Source organism: Neofelis nebulosa, chromosome 5, assembly GCF_028018385.1.
Source record: "Neofelis nebulosa isolate mNeoNeb1 chromosome 5, mNeoNeb1.pri, whole genome shotgun sequence".
Classification (NCBI taxonomy): Eukaryota; Metazoa; Chordata; class Mammalia; order Carnivora; family Felidae; genus Neofelis; species Neofelis nebulosa.
Genome location: NC_080786.1, coordinates 152,903,524 through 152,920,911, shown reverse-complemented (window position 1 = coordinate 152,920,911; position 17,388 = coordinate 152,903,524). Strand labels below are relative to the sequence as shown.

Genomic DNA, 17,388 nt, shown 5'->3' with positions numbered 1-17,388 from the left:
AGGGATGCCGCATGGTGGCAGGTGCCCTGTTGAGGAAGTGTGGGAAACGTAGGCATACTGTTAAGATGACACGGCAGCAGGAGCATCTGGTGACCCAGTTGGTGGAGCGTCTGACTTCAGCTCAGGTCTCGATCTCGCGGCTCGTGGGTTCGAGCCCCGCATCGGGCTCTGTGCTGACAGCTCGGAGCCTGGAACCTGCTTTGGATTCCGTGTCTCCCTCTGTCTCTGCCCCTCCCCTGCTCACACTCACTCACTCTCTCTCTCAAAAATAAATAAACATTAAAAAAAATAATAAAAAATAAAAAAAAGACGACACAGCAGCAGAGCCAGAAGGGCCAGATTCTGGAGGCCAGGTGTTTTGGGAAAAACACGTCTGTGATGAAAACCTATACTGTGGTCACACAAGGAGAAACAGGGATTCAAGGGGCGGACGTGGGGCAAAAATAAGGCCATCCAAAGGTATTTTTCATCGAGGAAAAATAGGCAGCGCCCCGAAAATGGTTAGGGCTCAAAATCTGGTTCTGGAACACAGGGATAGAGGTAAGAACTAATTGTGGCAGAACATTCCAGAACAAGAAAAGTGGAGACTTGCCTTGGTAAGCAGAGACTGGAGAGGCATGGGGGCAGATGGCACCCGAAAATAAAAGTGACAGTGACAGAGGAAGGAAGAAAAACAAAAAAGAAGAAAAGACTGGAGAGCGTGTTTTTATCAGGACAGTTCCACATCCAGGCCTGACAGAAGCCAGAAACAGGTTCGAACGACTTGATGTAAAAAATCCTCTTTGATGTCATGTGTCAGGAAGAGTAATGACTTCCTTAGAAAAGGCTGAACGATTACAACCAGAGTTATTTGCCTTAAAATACCCCTTTCCAAAGGGGAGAATTATTTGGTTCATTATGAATTGGAATGAAATAATTCTTTTGTTCACATGAGGTCAGGTCTTGAGTTCTTGTATCTTGGGAACCGTGAAAGCTTTGGAAATTTAGTGGCGCGCAAAGGGCCCGCCGGCCTCAGAGCCCCCTCCACCACATCCAGGGCTCTGGCTTTTTCAAAGTGCAAAGCACACAGTAGAGCGGGGGAGACACCCGCCAGGAAACCGCAGACCTCGGGTTTGTCCTGGCTTTGCCTGGGGACCCTGCGCGTTGCCCCCCGCTCCCGCAACCCCCACCAGACTCGATAGCCTCTGAAATCGTTTGCCATTTGTGCGTCTATTCTGTTCTAGAATGCATCTCTGAACGATGCTGACAGCTCGTGGGTGTGGGGATCGGGCATTGTGGGCCCAGCCCCATCTGTGTCCCAGTCAGCCATGTGACCTTGGGCAAATTGCTTAACCTCTCTGGGACTCATTTTTCTCATCTGTGAAATGAAGTTAATAATCTTTTTTTTTACTCTCATAGATTGTTGGGAGGGCTCAGTGCTCAGGGAATGATGCAGTCCTTGGAAGGGTGAGTCCAGGGAGGACGAGCACCAGGACTTCCTCCCAAGCTCCTTCCGTGGCGTTATACGATTGGTCCAAAGGGACCCGTTCCAAAGCGAAATAGGTAGCAGGGAAACTGTGTGCAGAAATGTCACGGGTTCAATCACAGAAGGCAGGAAGTCCAGCTTCTGGTATAACGATTTGCTAGTGTCAGAATCCCCTGGAGGGATTGTCGAAACACAGATTTGGGTTTCTGATTCTGAGGTCTGGGTGAAGTTCAAGGGCTTACATTTCCAGCAAGCTCTCAGGTGCTGCTGGTGCTCCTGATCAGAGAAACATCTGGAGAACCACTGGATCATAGACCTACGCTAACACTGGTTTTTCCCCTCCAGACACGAGTAATGCTTAGACCCCACTTAAAGGGAGAAGAAAAAAAAATCATGGATCCTCTTTCATTTGTGAAACACTGAGTTAGTCTTTTTCTGTGAGACTATCTTTTTAAAAAAAAATTTTTTTAATGTTTATTTATTTTTGAGATGGGGAGAGAGAGAGTGTGTGAGTGGGGAGGGGCAGAGAGAGGGAGACACAGAGTCCGAAGCAGGCTCCAGGCTTTGAGCTGTCAGCACAGAGCCGGACGCGGGGCTCGAACCCACGAACCGTGTGATCATGACCTGAGCCGAAGTTGGACGCTTCACCAGCTGAGCCACCCAGGTGCCCCTTGGTTCAGGTTAAAAAATTTCTTTTCGGGGCACCTGGGTGGCTCAGTTGGTTGGACGCCCGACTTCAGCTCAGATCATGATCTCACGGTTCGCAAGTTCTGTCCCCACATTGGGCTCGCTGCTGTCGACACAGGGTCCGCTTTGGATTCTCTGTCCATCCCCCCTCTCTACCCTCCCCCTCTTGTGCTCTCTCTCTCTCCTAGAGATAAATAAACATCTAGAACAAAAAAGGGAAATGTTTCCAGCCCAAAGTGAATTGTGAGTCTCTCTCTCTCTCTCTCGGATGGGCTCAGTGTTCTTTATTTTCATCAGGTGTCATCTGGGTGATGGGTAGAATGATTCCCTAAAACCTGGGGGCTGGCTGGGGAGGAAACAGAGCAAGAGGCCCGTGACGCCTCTCCAGGGGGCTGGGGAGAGAATCACCGTGTTAGAATAAACCGAGTGCAGAAGCAGGAGCAGCCTGCCCGCTTTAAGCAGGTCTTAGGGTCCAAATCTTGGAGCGTTTCAAGCGGCTGCCTTCTCCTTTCTGCTGGACTCTCCTTAAAGAAGGGCCCCTGCAGTGGGGGGCTGCCGTCTGCCGCGCGCCCTTTCCTTTCTGACCCGATGTGCGCATCTCAGCCGCCATGTGATCCAATCTGACAGGCGATGAGACTAGTGTCCTTTCCGCCCTCGGCTCTCTCTGTATGGCTGGTGCAAAAACTCCGGCCAAGGACCGACTGACTTGCCCAGGGTCATAAAGCCCAGAAGCCCCAGCCAGGACTTCCGACCACAACTGCAGGCCTTTCCCATGTGGAGAATCTTGCAACATGGGGGGCAATCTCCTTGGAAACCCAGAGCCGGAGAATGAGGTGGTTGGCATTCTGTACACGGTCACTGAGGAATGAGGGCCACACGGGCGTGTGACAGACACGTGTCTTTCCCAGCTTGCAGGGACTCAGGGAACAATGCCATGATGCCTAAACATGGACTTAGTCGAACTTGATGTTCCTACATCCCACCTCCACCCTCACCCAAGCCATCCCCTTCGGAAATTTTAGAGTACGGTGTTACACTCGAATACGTGGAAAAGGCTCTTAAGTCACCCACAGACGACACACACCAAGTATTCTTTAGCTGTGGAAGGAGATGGGGCATTGCCAAAGTGGAAGGTTCTCAGCTCTTTGTCTCGGTATCCTGGGAAGAATGAAATGTTTGCCCCGGAAGAAATGGCCGAGGGAGGGGGCCCCAAGCCCCCTTCTCTAGCCTTCCTGATGATGGAAGACTTGTCTCAGCCAGGTGCCGGGATGCTGTTTTGATGCTTGTCTGGATGGTCTTCTCCAGCTGCTTGCTTTGGGGAGAGGCATGGCCGAGCCAATGGGTACAGGGCCCTGAGATGCTGGTGTAGCAGGTTGAATCGTGTCCCCCCCCATTCATTTCCACCCAGAACCTCACATCGAGACCTTATTTGGGGTCACCTTTAATACGGTCTTTGCAGATACAGTTGGTGAAGTCAGGATGAGGTCATGCTGATTAGGGTGGGCCCTACATTGAATGACTGGTGTCTCAGAAGAATAAGAGAGGTTGCATGGACACACAGGGAAGAAGGCAGGTGAGGACAGAGGCAGACACAGGCGAGGAACGCAAGGATGGCCGGCCACCACCAGAAGCTGTCAGCACTGGGAGGGGCTGGCAGGGTCCTTCCTGGAGGCTTGGGAAGGGATCACGGGCTGTGCTATCCTGATTCCGGCCTCCGGGCCTCCCTGCTGGTGGTGCTTTGTTACAGCAGCCCTAGAAAGGAATCCAGGGGGGAAGGCCGTTTTCCAGGGGCATATGTCCGAGAGTGAGAGCGGAGAAGGAACCGCGTTCCGATAAGGTGCGGAAGCGGCCAGTCCCTGTGTGCTCCCCTTATCTCCCTGATCGCTGGTTTCCTCTCTGGCTGGGCCTCCGCGGAGCAGGCAGGGACTCAAGAGGAGGCTCCAAGCTGGATATAAATCTCACGTTGTGGTGTTTCCGTTCCTTTGTGCGCACAGGAGATAAGGGAGAGGGAGGAAGTGGGAGCCTGGCTTCAGCGCAGAGGAAAGTGACCGAAATAGGGCCCCGAGAAATGGGGCCCAGCGCCTTGGGTCTCCTCTGCGGACACCTGTGCTGTCACCGCTCTGTCTCTCCTCACGTCCCCTCAAGCAGATGCGCTCTGAGCCGCTGTTTGCTCAGCTGAGAGATGGGCTCATGACACGAATGTGCATCCTGGCCAAGCCTGCAGGGGACACGCGAGTCCAGGCAGGCGAGAACGCTGTCACATCTGCCGAGCACCCTCACATGGGGGCTATCGGTGTCTTCTAAGTGACCCTGTGGTCTCCTTGCCAACAGATGTTGCTGTCTGCAAATTCCCAGGGCCAAGTGCCGAGCTGGGCAGCGCCGGAAGGGTCCTCTTCTCCGGAGGGGGTGGTTCTCAGGCTGGGCGAACTTGTGCCTCAGGCAGGAGGGATTCCCACCCACGCACCCCTGCATCACGCCGTCACACCCCATGCTGCGGTGACGTGAATAGGGAGACAAATGCGGGTGACCTATCCCAACTGCACAAGTCATGCTGACCTTTCACCGCTGCTTCTAACAAGGTTTTGAGGGCTCTTTGAAGCTTTTAGGCAATGACTCTGTGCCTGATAAGATATTATCTCCTGACAAGAAGCTTCTGAGTGATGCAGCAGAGTGAGAGAACATTTTCACCATATTAGCCCCTTAGAACATTCGAGAAACCAAAGACCAACGGATTCTGCTCGCCAGACTCGGACGGCGTGCGGAAGTCTTCCTCTGGGGATTCTCCTTCTCAGGCGTTGGATACTTACTGACCCCAAGATTGACTCCCGAAGGAAGGGACCTTCTGCGTTGGGTTGCAAAGAAAGGAAGTCACTTGGGGTGCCTGGGGGGCTCAGTCGGTTGAGCGTCGGAGTTCGGCTCAGGTCACGATCTCACAGTCCGTGAGTTGGAGCCCCACGTCGGGCTCTGTGCCGTCAGCTCGGAGCCTGGAGCCTGCTTCCGATTCTGTGTCTCCTTCTCTCTCTGCCCCTCCCCTGCTCTGACGGGCTCTGTCTCTCTCTCCGAAATAAATAAACATTAAAAAAAAGATTTTTTTTTTAAAAGAGACAAAATTTAAAAAAGAAAGAAAGGAAGTCACTCAAGGTCACAGAGCTACTCAAAATCTGAGATAATAGAATGTAAATAAAAGAACTATACTTACTGAGCACGTACTGTGAGATGCAGCTACGTGTGAGGATCCAATGACTCCTCACCACGTCCTGCGATGGAGGTGCTCTCCCCATTTCGCAGAGGAGGGAACTGAGGCAGAGAGAGGAAACCTCACCGAGGGCCAGGCAGTGAGGCAGCCCCAGCTCCAAACACAATACCTTCCTGTCTCGGGACCCGGAGCTGGGCTGCCTGGCTGTGTGGCAGAGGGACGTGGAAGGAACGCAGGGGGCTGCTGTTAACGGTCTGGCAGCTGACCCGCTGAATGACCCCGGCTAAAACACTTGCCCCCTGACCCTGGGTGACTTGCCGACCTCCCAAGACTCAGTGTTTCTTCTGTAAAGTGGGTTGGTGATCCCTCTGGGGCTCATCTCCTGCTGTGAAGACTGTGCTGTGTGGAGCGCCCGCCAGATTATTCCCAAGGTCCTTTCATCCCCTGCTACAGACTGGAAATGTCACCTCTGTGTCCTCGCTGCCCCGTCCATAGTAACTCTGCCACCGTGTTGGTTCAGAGGAAGGTTGTCTTGAACAACATTTCAGCGATTCCTTTTTTTTTTTTTTTAATTTTTAAAAATGTTTATTTTTATTTTTGAGAGAGAGAGAGAGAGAGAGAGAGAGAGACAGGCAGAGCATGAGTGGGGGAGGGGCAGAAAGAGAGAGGGAGACACGGAATCCGAAGCAGGCTCCAGGCTCTGAGCTGTCAGCACGGAGCCCCGTGCGGGGCTCGAACTCGTGAACCGTGAGATCGTGACCTGAGTCGAAGTCGGAAGCTTACCCGACTGAGGCCAGAGACCCCTCAGCGATTCTTTAAGGAAACCACCCGTAGATCTTATCACCTTGCCTTAATCAGCAGGTGAGTTTTTCTCTGGATTTATTGTTTTAGTGTTTCTCCGATTTCGGTCAGCTGTGAGGATCATTAGGGTCTCGGTGTCATCATACATCTGGCCTGGCTGGTCTGGGCTGGGCCACCAGATGCTGTGACCGTTCCCAGCTCAGCAGGGAACCCCTGTGTCCTGATCACTGGGTCGGGATCAGGGGTTCCCCAGTGGAGTCTCCTTCCTGGGGACACCTCCTGCCCCTCCCCCCCCAGCCTCCTCTCCAGCATCCAGGCACCCAGCACCTGCCTTGACCTACCCCATCGCTCTGACCACAGACTCTGTCTTCTGATGTCCTGCAGCTACTCAGCTACTCAGCCCTGCCGGTGAGTGGGGTCAGCAGGAGGCGAAGGCCCTTGAACATGACTCAGCAGCCCCAGGCTCCCCTGGGAGCAAGCAGCCTGGGTTTCAGGTCGTTATCAAATGAGGTAATTACAGGCCAGGGAAGCAATTCCTTGTGGTCTGGTTTGGGCCCCGTCTCTTCTCAGAAGGCCTCTTCCTGGTTGAGAGATTTTGGCAACCCCGAGGCCACCCTTCTCCTTTCCTTTTTGCATCCCAGTCCCATTTTTCTGGGCCTAGGAATGAACGTTGGTCCCCACCAGTGTCTATTCTGTGTCATTGAAAAATTACCAACGGACAGGTGGAGTCGCACCAGAATATACGAAGCACACTGTGTGATGGAACCTTCTGGGTCCACGAGCTATCGAGGCGAATCAGACTTCGTCTGTCTACCAAGACCTTTGGTAGAGCGGGGATACGCGTGCCCACATATATACACAATAAAATACTGGATCTGTTCTGTTGCTGCCGTAACAGGAGACCCTGGCTTCCATGGCTTCAAACAAGACAAATGTATTCTCTACCATTCTGGAAATCCCAAGTCCAAACAGGTCTCACTGACTTAAAATCTGGTGTCAGCTGCGTGCATTCCTTTCTAGAGAAGCTGCTTTCTTGTGTTTTCCAGCTTGTTGAACTGGTGATGTTGAATGTCTTTTCGTGTGCTTGTTGGCCATCTGTGTATCTTCTTTGGAGAAATGTCTGTTCAAATCCTTTGTCCATTTTTGAAACTGGACTCTGATTTTAGCTGTAGCTGGAAGGCTGGCTGGCTGGGCTATACGATCTCAATGTCCTTTAAAATATTTTCTTTTAAAATCTCCTTTGAGGAAAAACAGCATGTTCCTGTAACTGGCTGGACAACGTATGCTTCGAAGAAGATGGGTCTGTATTGTGTGTAAACGGACATCCACCGTATTTCTTCTGTCTCCACGGGGAGGTGGGGCCCTTACCTATTGCTGGTTCATTGCCTCTCAGGGACACCCAAGAGACTGGGGTCTGCTTATGCCAATCTCCTTGTTGGAAATGGAGCATAAAGGAAGATTATGTCAGGCCTGGAAAGCAAGCAGCTAACGCCAGGGTGGTGGTTATCAGCACGGCATGGCCAAGGCACAGGAGGGAGGCAGGAGGCTTTGTTGTGGACCTAACTCTTGGCTTTGAGAACCATTTGTAAGAAAGTCTTCAGTCTGTTGGTTCCAACTCTTACTTCCTGGGGAGCTGCCATATTGTTTTCTACGGTGGCCGCATCACCTTATATTCCCACCAGCAATGCACGGAGTTCCAATTTCTCCACATTCTGGCCAATACTTGTGATTGTCTGTTTGGTTTGGCTTTTTAACAATAGCCACCTGATGGGTGTAGAGTGGTATTGCATTGTGTTTCTGATTTGCGTGTTCCTAGTGATTGTCGATGTTGAATATCTTTTCACGTGCTTGTTCGCCATCAATATATCTTCTTTGGAGAAATGTCTGTTCAAGTCCTTTGTCCATTTTTGAGACACGTGAGGGCTATTTCTTGTCAGGAAGATTTTGGAAAAATTCTGTGTTATTCAAAGGGATTAAAATGTATTTTAAAAGTGCACATTATGAGGATGCCTGGGTGGCTCAGTTGGTTAAGGGCCCAACTCTTGATTTTGGCTCAGGTCATGATCTCACAGTCATGAGATCGAGCCCCATGTTGGGTTCTATGCTGGGTGTGGAACCTGCCTGAGATTTTCTCTCTCTCTCTCTCTGTCTTTCTACACCACCCTGCCCCACCCCTCCCCTGCTCACACATGGCTCTCTCTCTCTCTCTCTCTCTCTCAAAAAAAAGTGCACATTAAGGTATGAGACCCTGCTAGTAGGCGAGGCTGAGCATGTGTGAGGGCAGGAGCCACATGAGAACTCTGTTCTTTCTACTCCATTTTGCTCTAAAAAATAAAGTCTGTTGAAAATGAGGGGCCATTTAAAAAGGAGATCTCCCACCACTTCAGCACCCAAATAACAAGAATATGGAGAACGCATCGTAAATCAAGGGGTAATATAAAACATATCTTTGGCGAGGTAGCATGGACAGACAGGGCCTCATCTTCAAAGCTAGACTAGCATTATTGTTCAGCTTTCAGTGGGAGATAGCCATCTCTGCTAACCGAATCAACTCTGCAGTTCAGGCCCCACATGACAGTTTGCTCGTTGGCTCATGTATGTACACACGCACACACGCCCTCCTGCCTGTGTTGCATGCAGAACTGGGAGCTCTGAGCGCTTCAAGTCAGCCTGTACCCATTCACTGACTGTGGACTGCGGCATAGCTAAGGTGTTTGGTGTCATTTCTTGCAATGAAATTCACTCCCGGGCGCCCCGGGGGCTCAGTCGGTTGAGCGTCCGACTTCGGCTCAGGTCATGGTCTCACGGTCCGTGAGTTCGAGCCCCGCGTCGGGCTCTGCGCTGACAGTGCGGAGCCCGCTTGGGATTCTCTCTCTCCCTCTCTCTGTTCCTCCCCTACTTGTGCCCGCTCTCTCAAAATAAATAAACAAACCTAAAAAATGGATTAAAACATATTTTAAAAGTGCCATCATGTGGATGCCTGGGTGGCTCAGTTGGCCAAGCGTCCCACTTTTGATTCCGAGACGTTCGTTCCTCTTCGCCTTAATGAAAAGAGCTTCTCTGGGCGTGCTGAGCGTCCCGTCTCCCGCCACCCCGCCAACGACCGCCACTGCTCGGGCCCTGGGCCTTTCTGTATTCATGGCCGCCTGTCCAGTTCGTACCCTCTGTGCCTCTGGCTGCAGATCACAGCTGCCTTCCTGACACTGTCTTGGCTTCTGGGACACCACTGCTTCTTGATCTCCTTCTTATTTCCTGGTCATCTCTCAGGGAGGCCTGCCCTGGCCCCTGTATTGGTTAGATGACCTGCTGAAATGGGGTCCCTTAGTAAAGGGACCATTTTCCAAGCTGTGGGCAGTGTTTGGATGGGGCAGCGCCCCAGGACCAGCAGTAGGGGGGAATCTCTCACCAACTCGGCCTGAGGGGTCAAAGGGAGGGAAAAGCTGCCATGGGCAGAACCTGGAGAGAGGAAGCATGTCCGCAAAGGAACCCAGTAGGGAGAGGCGGGAGCAGACGCCACAACACTCAGTGTGATCTCCTGACGTCCCCCCTCCCCCACAGGCCCAGAGGAGGCCGGCAGGCAGGGGGCCATCTGTGCATCTCACCCGCCGGTGTCCTGGGGCAAAGAGCAGAGTGGAAAATCGTGGAGAATGAATCTGCGGGGACAAACAGAAGCCATCCGGCCGCCTCCCTACCTGTTACGGGTTGGATCGTGTCCCTGCCAGATCCATGCGGTGAAGTCCTAACCCCCAGGACCTCAGAATGTGATCTTATGTGGACACAGGGTCTTTAAAGGGGTAACTAAGGTAAAGCGAGATCACGAGGGTGGGCCCTAATTCAATCTGACTTGTGTCTTTATAAGGAGACGAGATTAAGACACAGAGGTACACAGACAGACGACCCTGCGAGGACCCGGGGAGCAGGCTGCCATCCACGAGCTAAGGAGAGGGGACTTGGAAGAAACCAACCCCATTCACACCTCGATCTTGGACGTCCAGCCTCCAGAACCGGGAGACCAACGTCTGTTGTTTGAGCCACACGGTCTGGGTGCCTGTGATGGCAGCCGCACGCTAAGACAACACTTTCGTCTGCCCCATTCCCAACGCTGTCTTCCCCTCCTTGCTTGGTTTTTCTCCTTAGTCTCTATTCCCACCTGGCAGATCCGATGTCTTATTTATCTGGTCCCTCGACTGTCCCAAAGCGCCCTCCCTCCCGTGCCAACTCTGTAGGTGTGAGATTTTTGTCTATTTGGTTCACTGCTGAGGCCCCTTGTGACCAGATCAGCACCGAATACACGGACTGTGCTCTGTGGTGGCAAGTGTTTTTTTTTTTTTTTTCAAGTTTATTTATTGCTTTTTTTGGGGGGGGGGGTAGGGAGCAAGTGGGGGGAGGGGCAGAGAGAGAGGGAGAGAGAGAATCCCAAGCAGGCTCCACACTGTCTGTGCAGAGCCCCACGTGGAGTCTGATGCGGGGCTCAAACTCACGAACGGTGAGATCATGACCTGAGCCAAAACCAAGAGTCGGATGCTTAACCACCTGAGCCACCCAGGTGCCCCGGCAAGTATTAGTTGAATGAAAGGAGGTTCTCCAAATCCCTCCTTTTTAGTAATCGTTGCTGGTTTCTTCTCCTCTGCTCACCTCTTGACTGCACATGTCCTAGACTGTGCTGGGCGCCCTTGGCCTCTGCAGACCACGCCTCCTCCAGACGGCTCCTCACTGTGAGGGGTGACACTGAGGCCCAGCGGGGTCTGGAGCCAGGGACTCCAGAGCCACGCGGCCCCTGTCTGTCCCTCGTGTGACATCGCATACGCTGACCTATCCAATCCTCTTTGCGCTGGCCTGGCCTTCTACTCAGCCGCGTGTGGGGATCTCTGAGCCAGAGTCGGGCTGAGGTGAGGGGGGAGTGAGGTGTTCTGGACGCTAACTCTGTGTCACTTCATCGCTGCCTGCTGAGCATGGGGCCATACCAAGGGAGGCTTGCGGGAGGCCTGAGAGGGATCGGAGTTGGTGACCTGAGGGTCTAACCGGTGGGGCTGAGTCAGACACAAGGGGTGACAGAGACAGAGATAGAAAGACACCCAGAGACAGAGACAGAGACAGAGAGAGGGTGAGAGAGAGCACATGCGTGTGAATGAAGTTTAGAAGGTGTCCCTCCCTTTCACATAGCGGGACCGGATCCTGTCTGCCACCAGGACACTGGCATTTGTGATCAACAAGTTCTGTGGGATGTCTTTCTGGAAGAAACGCGCATCGGAGGTCCCTGTGTGCATGTACAATGTATTTCCTCAGAAGCCTTTGGGAGATTTTTGCTCATCTGAGCTGCGGCCCTCCAGGTGTCAGGACAGGGCCTGTGCTCGTGATAACTGTTTTCCAAATGTCTACACTTCCTCACGGAGAAGGTGGGGATGGACCGAGGGGCAGGCAATGGGGAGGACGGACTTGGAGCCCATCTCCCCAGGAGGCACGGTTGCTGCCCCCGTGGGAAGAGGGAAGGGTCTAGACTGGGGAGGACATCTTGAGCGGTTGGGCGTGTTGGCTCACAGAGCTGAGGGCTGTGGTTTCATTGGCCGGGGTGCTTGGGTACAAGGGAGAAAAGAGAGAGAGAGAGAGAGAGAGAGAGAGAGAGAGAGAGATAATGCCTGAACTACCGCAGGCAGCTGGTAAAACAAAATAAAGAGGCTCCTAGCACATCCGCCCGGATCCAAGGCAGGCTGTGTGGCCGGCTCGCAGGGTTCCTCTGGGTGGTGGGAGTCCCTGGCCGTGTGCATGGGATTTGGAGACGATGGAGACCAATCACCCATGACCATGAGAAGGAATGTGTGCAAAGGCAAGTTGCCAGGTATCATTTGTCTTGTTCTATTTGTTAGAAACTGCAGGAAAGGGCGTTAGGAGAGGAAAACGTAGAGTGCAGCGCTCTTGAGAACTCAGGGTGTCAGCGTGCAATGTCGGAAGCTTCTTCGGAGGACTCATTATCGTGCGAATTTGGAATACACCAGCCCCTGCCCCTGACTTCATTCATTCATTGATTCATTCATGCAATCATTGAATAAGTATTTGTCAAGCACCTATGGCTGATTGAGTCCTGGGGTCAGTCACCATTCCCTTCCTACACACACAGTGCCGTGCTAATTCTGCTGGAATGTTCAACACATTTGTGGAATAACTTTATTCTAAAAAGACTTTTTTTTTTCATCTCTTCTGTATCTTTGAAGAACTCCAAATCATCCTCAGTACTTAACTCCCACACTTTTACATGCCTTGATTTAACAAAAAAAAATCCTTGAAGCCAACCTCTGTGTATTTATGTCAAGATATGTGCAGAATTTTCTGCTGCTGCCGTAACTATCCGGGAGATGCTATCGCGGTCACGAGCGTCTGTGACCCGAGCCCCCCGCCCCGATGGGGTGGCATGGATCATGGGAAGCAGGAGCAGACCCGAGGGCTCGCGACTCCTGGGAAGACTCACATTCAAGAGCAGTTTGGCCAAGACCGTTTCCTCTGTTTTGGTCCATTTCCTCCCTTTGTTCAGAAAGCTTCATGTTTTCTTTGTCGACTTCCCCAGGTCTGCTGGTTCTTGGAACGAATACACCCCCATGACTGGGCTCTTCCTTCGATGCAGCCAAGGACGATGCTGTATTTTCTCTCCTCTCCAAAAAGGCACCTCTGTTTTCCAAATCCAGTGGACCAGACTGTGCTATTTACTCGCCAGCTTGTCTTTTTTTCCCCGGGGCTGCAGGCTGGCGGCTTCCAGGAGCAGACGCCAGAATGACTGCCTCTCTTTTACAAAGGTGCTGGGGTCTCGCTGTCTTTCATTCAGAGGCAGGGGTGGTGTCTGACGGCTGAGGCGATGAGTGTTGCTATCTGACCCTCTCATTTTGGGGGAGTGGCGGGGGGGATAGAAAGAGGCCCCAAAGAGGAGAGGACAGGGGCATCGGACCATGGATCGGATGAGCTCCCAGCTCTCTGTAGCTCTCCAAATAAGCACTGATGGTCCTGCCTCGCCCCCCCCCTCTTTGGTAGAGAGGTTTTCACCCATATCTCTAGGGGCAGAAGGCCATGGGTTGGGGTCATGGTATTTAAAAGCCACTGGCTGGTAGGTGCCTGAGGGCTTGGAACCAGCAGAAAAACCCCAGGGGCTGATCTCCCTGTCCACCCCGCCACCCAGCCATTCCTTTCTCAGTGGATTGCCACGGCCCTGACCTTGGTGGACAGTGGTGCTACGTGCCCTGCTTTAGTAACCTCCCAATCCGAGCCCCATGTTCCTCCTCCCCCCCCCCCCCCCCCAAGCCCTGCCACGCAGCCATCGTGAGCCTCTTCCAGCTACTGGAACTGCTCTTGCTCACCTCTGGGCTGTCACATGTTCTGTTCCCTCTGACAAAACACTCTCCCCTGCCCTGCTTGGCTGTGTCCTAATCTCCTAGCAGGTTTCAGCTTCCGTGGGGTACTCCCAAGTATGGTCACCCTTGACCACCATAAATGGGTTAGAGTCCCGACCCCGTGCGCCCCTGTATCTCAGAATGCCCCAGGATGGCACAGGCAGGACCACATGGGGCAGCCTCTGGGCTCAGCCACCTCCTCACCTGGTACGTCCGCTCTGCGAGGCCCAGGCCTGCGTGCTGTTTCTCTCTCCCCAGGGCCTGCACGCCGGAGTCAGTTGATAACTATTGGATAAAAGAAGCCCGTGCACCCAGTGCCAGGCACAGAGCTGGGCACGGGGACACAGGGCGTAACAAGAGACCTAGGATTGGGGTCTCCTGGGGCTGGCTGAGGGAATCAGGGAGTTACCACACGGTCCCCACAGTGGTTTTACATGGGACTCTAGGGTTCTTTCGCTGTCCACAGGTGTGAGGTGTGTTCCCACAAGAAGCACCCTGTCTTTGTGGGAAGGTGGGGTTTTCTGGCTCTTGGGTCCCGAGTCAGGGTCTGCTTGAAAGGCTGGGGTTACGGAGCACCCTGGGGCCCGTCCTCTGGAAAGTAGATAGGGAAGAACAAGCACGTTGCAGATGACGGTGAAGGCGTTTTGTCACCTGGGTCTGCCCACGGCACTCCCGAGAGTTTCCCAGGGCGAGGGGCTCATTGGAGCTCCCTACTTTCAGGGACTGTCATCAACCCCTCCCCTTACTGTGATTTTGCTTTGCTTCCCATGCAATGATTGTTTCCAAAGAACATGTCAATCCGCAGTCGCACTTTTTGGTCTAAAAGCAAGAGCACTTCATGGCCCCTCCTGCAATGGCTTCGGCAGAATGTGATAAAGAGGCCTTTGTAGCCGGTGATTAAAGTGGAGGAACTCGCTGTATTTTATAGGCAAGTCCTCTGAGCTCTGTACAACGTCCTGGGAGAAACCTCACAATCGATTCACGTTTATATGGGCCCATTAATCTGCAAAGCATGGCGTTGACTTTGGTCCATTCCAACGACCCTGCTGTCCAGGTAATAATAAGCCTTTTCAGTCTCATGTTCTTTTTCCTCCCACTTCTACTTTTTCGCGTAGACGGAAGAGAAAACAAGCAGAGGAATGAAACGCTCTGCACGACCCCCGTGTCAGAGCCGGTTTGGGTTTGGGTGGGCGGCATTCCAGGCTCCCGGTTCCACGTTCTGGCCGGCCGACGCCTCCCTTCGAAGCACGCGCACTCTGCAGTGGAGAAAGTCAAAGCCACGCCGGAGTCTCAGAATCTTGGACGAACTCTCAACAAGTTGCACACGCACACACACGCGCGCACCCACACGTGCCCCCACTCCCCCCGCTCGCAGGCTCATGTTGGCCCATGCTCTCAGGCCGGCAGAGGGCTTTCTGTGTGGGGAGTCAGGGCTGGGTGTGGAATTCTCTGTCGAGCACTATTTCAGGTGGTCGGGTGTTTTCTGGCCGCTCGGCTGCCGCGGTGGGGTCGCCTGGCAGCCAAGGGAAGGCTTGGACCGGTAGCCCCCTTCCCCAGAAGAGCCGTCTGGCCTACACAGAGCTGGGCTGTGTTGAGCAAGCCCGGCGCCTCCCGATTCCAGAGGGCGGTTCCCGCCAGCCTTTGTGTGGCTGTGTTGCCAGCAGCGTGCTCTGTTTGCAGGGGCTCCGGGAGGTTTGTGGGCGTGTGGGCAGCAGCTCTGTCCTGCCTGGAGCAGGTGTCCGGAGCCTCGATTGCGCTCCTCGATCGCAGCGCGTCTTTGACTTGCGGGGCTCTGGCCACAGGGATCTCTCCCGGGTCAGGAAAGGGAAAGAAGCTGAGAAGAACCCCGAGCAGAAGCAGCCCTGGCCGGTGCAGCGAGATGCAGGGACTCCCTGCAAAATGCAAGGAGGGCAGGTGACCCGGTGATTGCTCTGGGCGCATTTCTGCTCCGCAGAGACGCTCCGCAGGAAGGACCGGCTTCCCCAGTCTGGAATGGATGAACGGCCCCCCTGAACCCTGCCTGACCCCTCGCTCCCTCTGAGCCACTGTGTGGGGATTTTGGGGGGCAGGAATGCGAAAAGGGGCATGTGATCCTGATGTAAACGAGCAAATCACCCACAGGCTCTAATCTCATTTTCTTGGAGTTTTTGCTTTCGGGACAATATACCAGCCTGACACCAGCCCCGTGTTCGGACCTCAGTGACCACCACACCAGCATGCAGTTCTGTCAGGAGGGCTCAGCCACTCAGGTGTCCGTCCCCAGGCCTCATCTGGGAGGCTCGCAGGAGAGACGCTGAGGCAGGTTTCCCAGTGGAGGGCAAATCTGTTCCCCCACACTCATCACTGTATTCACTTTTTCTTTTTTTATTAAAATTTTTTAAATGTTTATTTATTTTTGGGGGAGACAGACAGACAGACAGAGTGTGAGTGGGGGAGGGGCAGACGGAGACACAGAATCCCAAGCAGGTTCCAGGCTCCGAGCTGTCAGCACAGAGCCCCACACAGGGCTCAAACTCACGAACTGCGAGATCATGACCTGAGCCGAAGTCGGACGCCCAACCGACTGAGCCACCCAGGTGCCCTATTTACTTTACTTTCTTAACAGGGGGACCATTTATGCCAAGAGGGGAGTCATGGCTAGAGAAGGTGTCACGGGTCAGAGTAAGGGGCTCACACAGGGTCCCCCCACCCGCACCGCTTCCCCGTTCTGCTGGGGATGGAGCCCCGGACGCTGTTTCCAGCTCAGCATGGCTCCAGGTGACCAACCAGAAGATGCTGTTTTCACGTCTCCAAGGACATCCGTCCCACTGCTGGCAAGACAAAGTCCCTTACCTGGTGGACAGTGGGTATTGCCACCTACCTGTCTCACATTTTACTGACCTCTGAGTGTCCCCTCGGCCCCTACTTGCTGCCCCCTCCCCTGGGCACAGCTCCGACTCCTAGACTGTACCTGTTGTCTGCTACGTGGTCTTGGGTGCCCACAATCTTCTTTGTGCTTTGAGACATTCCTGCAAGAGGTCAGAACCGATGCCTTGCTACCTGTGACAGGGCGGGAAAGGGAGAGTCATCAGATTCCAAGTTCCCGGGGGTGATGGGGGTAGACCAGATGGTCACTGCCATCCAGCAGGGGAGCGGGGTGGCGCCTTCCCAGGATGGGGCGGTCATTGGTCGGTTTCCTGAGCTGAGAGTGACATCTCTGGAGCGGCGCATGGGCGTGGCCTACAGAAGGGACAGATGGACAGGAAAGTCAGGAATAGAGGCGAAACTACCCTGGAAATTAGCGGTCAGATTTTAGGTCTGCGGTTTCAGAAAATTATATGCTTTGCCACAGTTAAAAAAGCCCTATTTTAAGGAGACATTTCTATTCTCATTTTATAGATGGAGCGTAAGTAGGGCCCCGGGGCAGCTCCGTCCGTTGAGCGTCTGACTCTTGATTTCGGCTCAGGTCATGATCCCAGTGTGGTGGGATCGAGCCCTGTGTCGGGCTCTGTGAGGAGCGCGGAGCCTGCCTGGGATTCTCTCTTTCTATCTGCCCCTCTCCTACTCACTCACGTGTGTGCCACCCCCCCCCCCCCCCTTCAAATTAAAAAAAAAGCAAACGTGAGGTGGAAGCCACGCGTGTGAAGGATTAGAACACCCCAAAGCCTGGCATGGTCACAACCGGATCTCAAAGCCTCCCAAGTGCCACCCAGGTGGGTTGATGCCTGGCTTCCAAATGCATCCACAGAGGTGGAGAGGGAGAGGGAGGCGGGGGTGAGAAGCCGAGTGGGTTCTCCACAGGCCAAGGGAAAGGCACACGTTTGCCAGCTACTGACTTCGGGGTCATGGGCCACCCCAAAGCCATCCCCAGCTGCATTCACCGTACA

The 17,388-nt window shown here is 53.6% G+C and overlaps 1 long non-coding RNA gene across 1 annotated transcript; it reads left to right on the top strand.

The window, feature by feature from the left end:
• Positions 1-369: 369 nt before the first annotated feature.
• Positions 370-10,457, top strand: LOC131512850 (uncharacterized). Its single transcript, XR_009262337.1, has 2 exons — positions 370-752; positions 10,009-10,457. It is a non-coding gene; the product is annotated as an uncharacterized LOC131512850 (long non-coding RNA).
• The last annotated feature ends 6,931 nt before the right edge of the window (positions 10,458-17,388 follow it).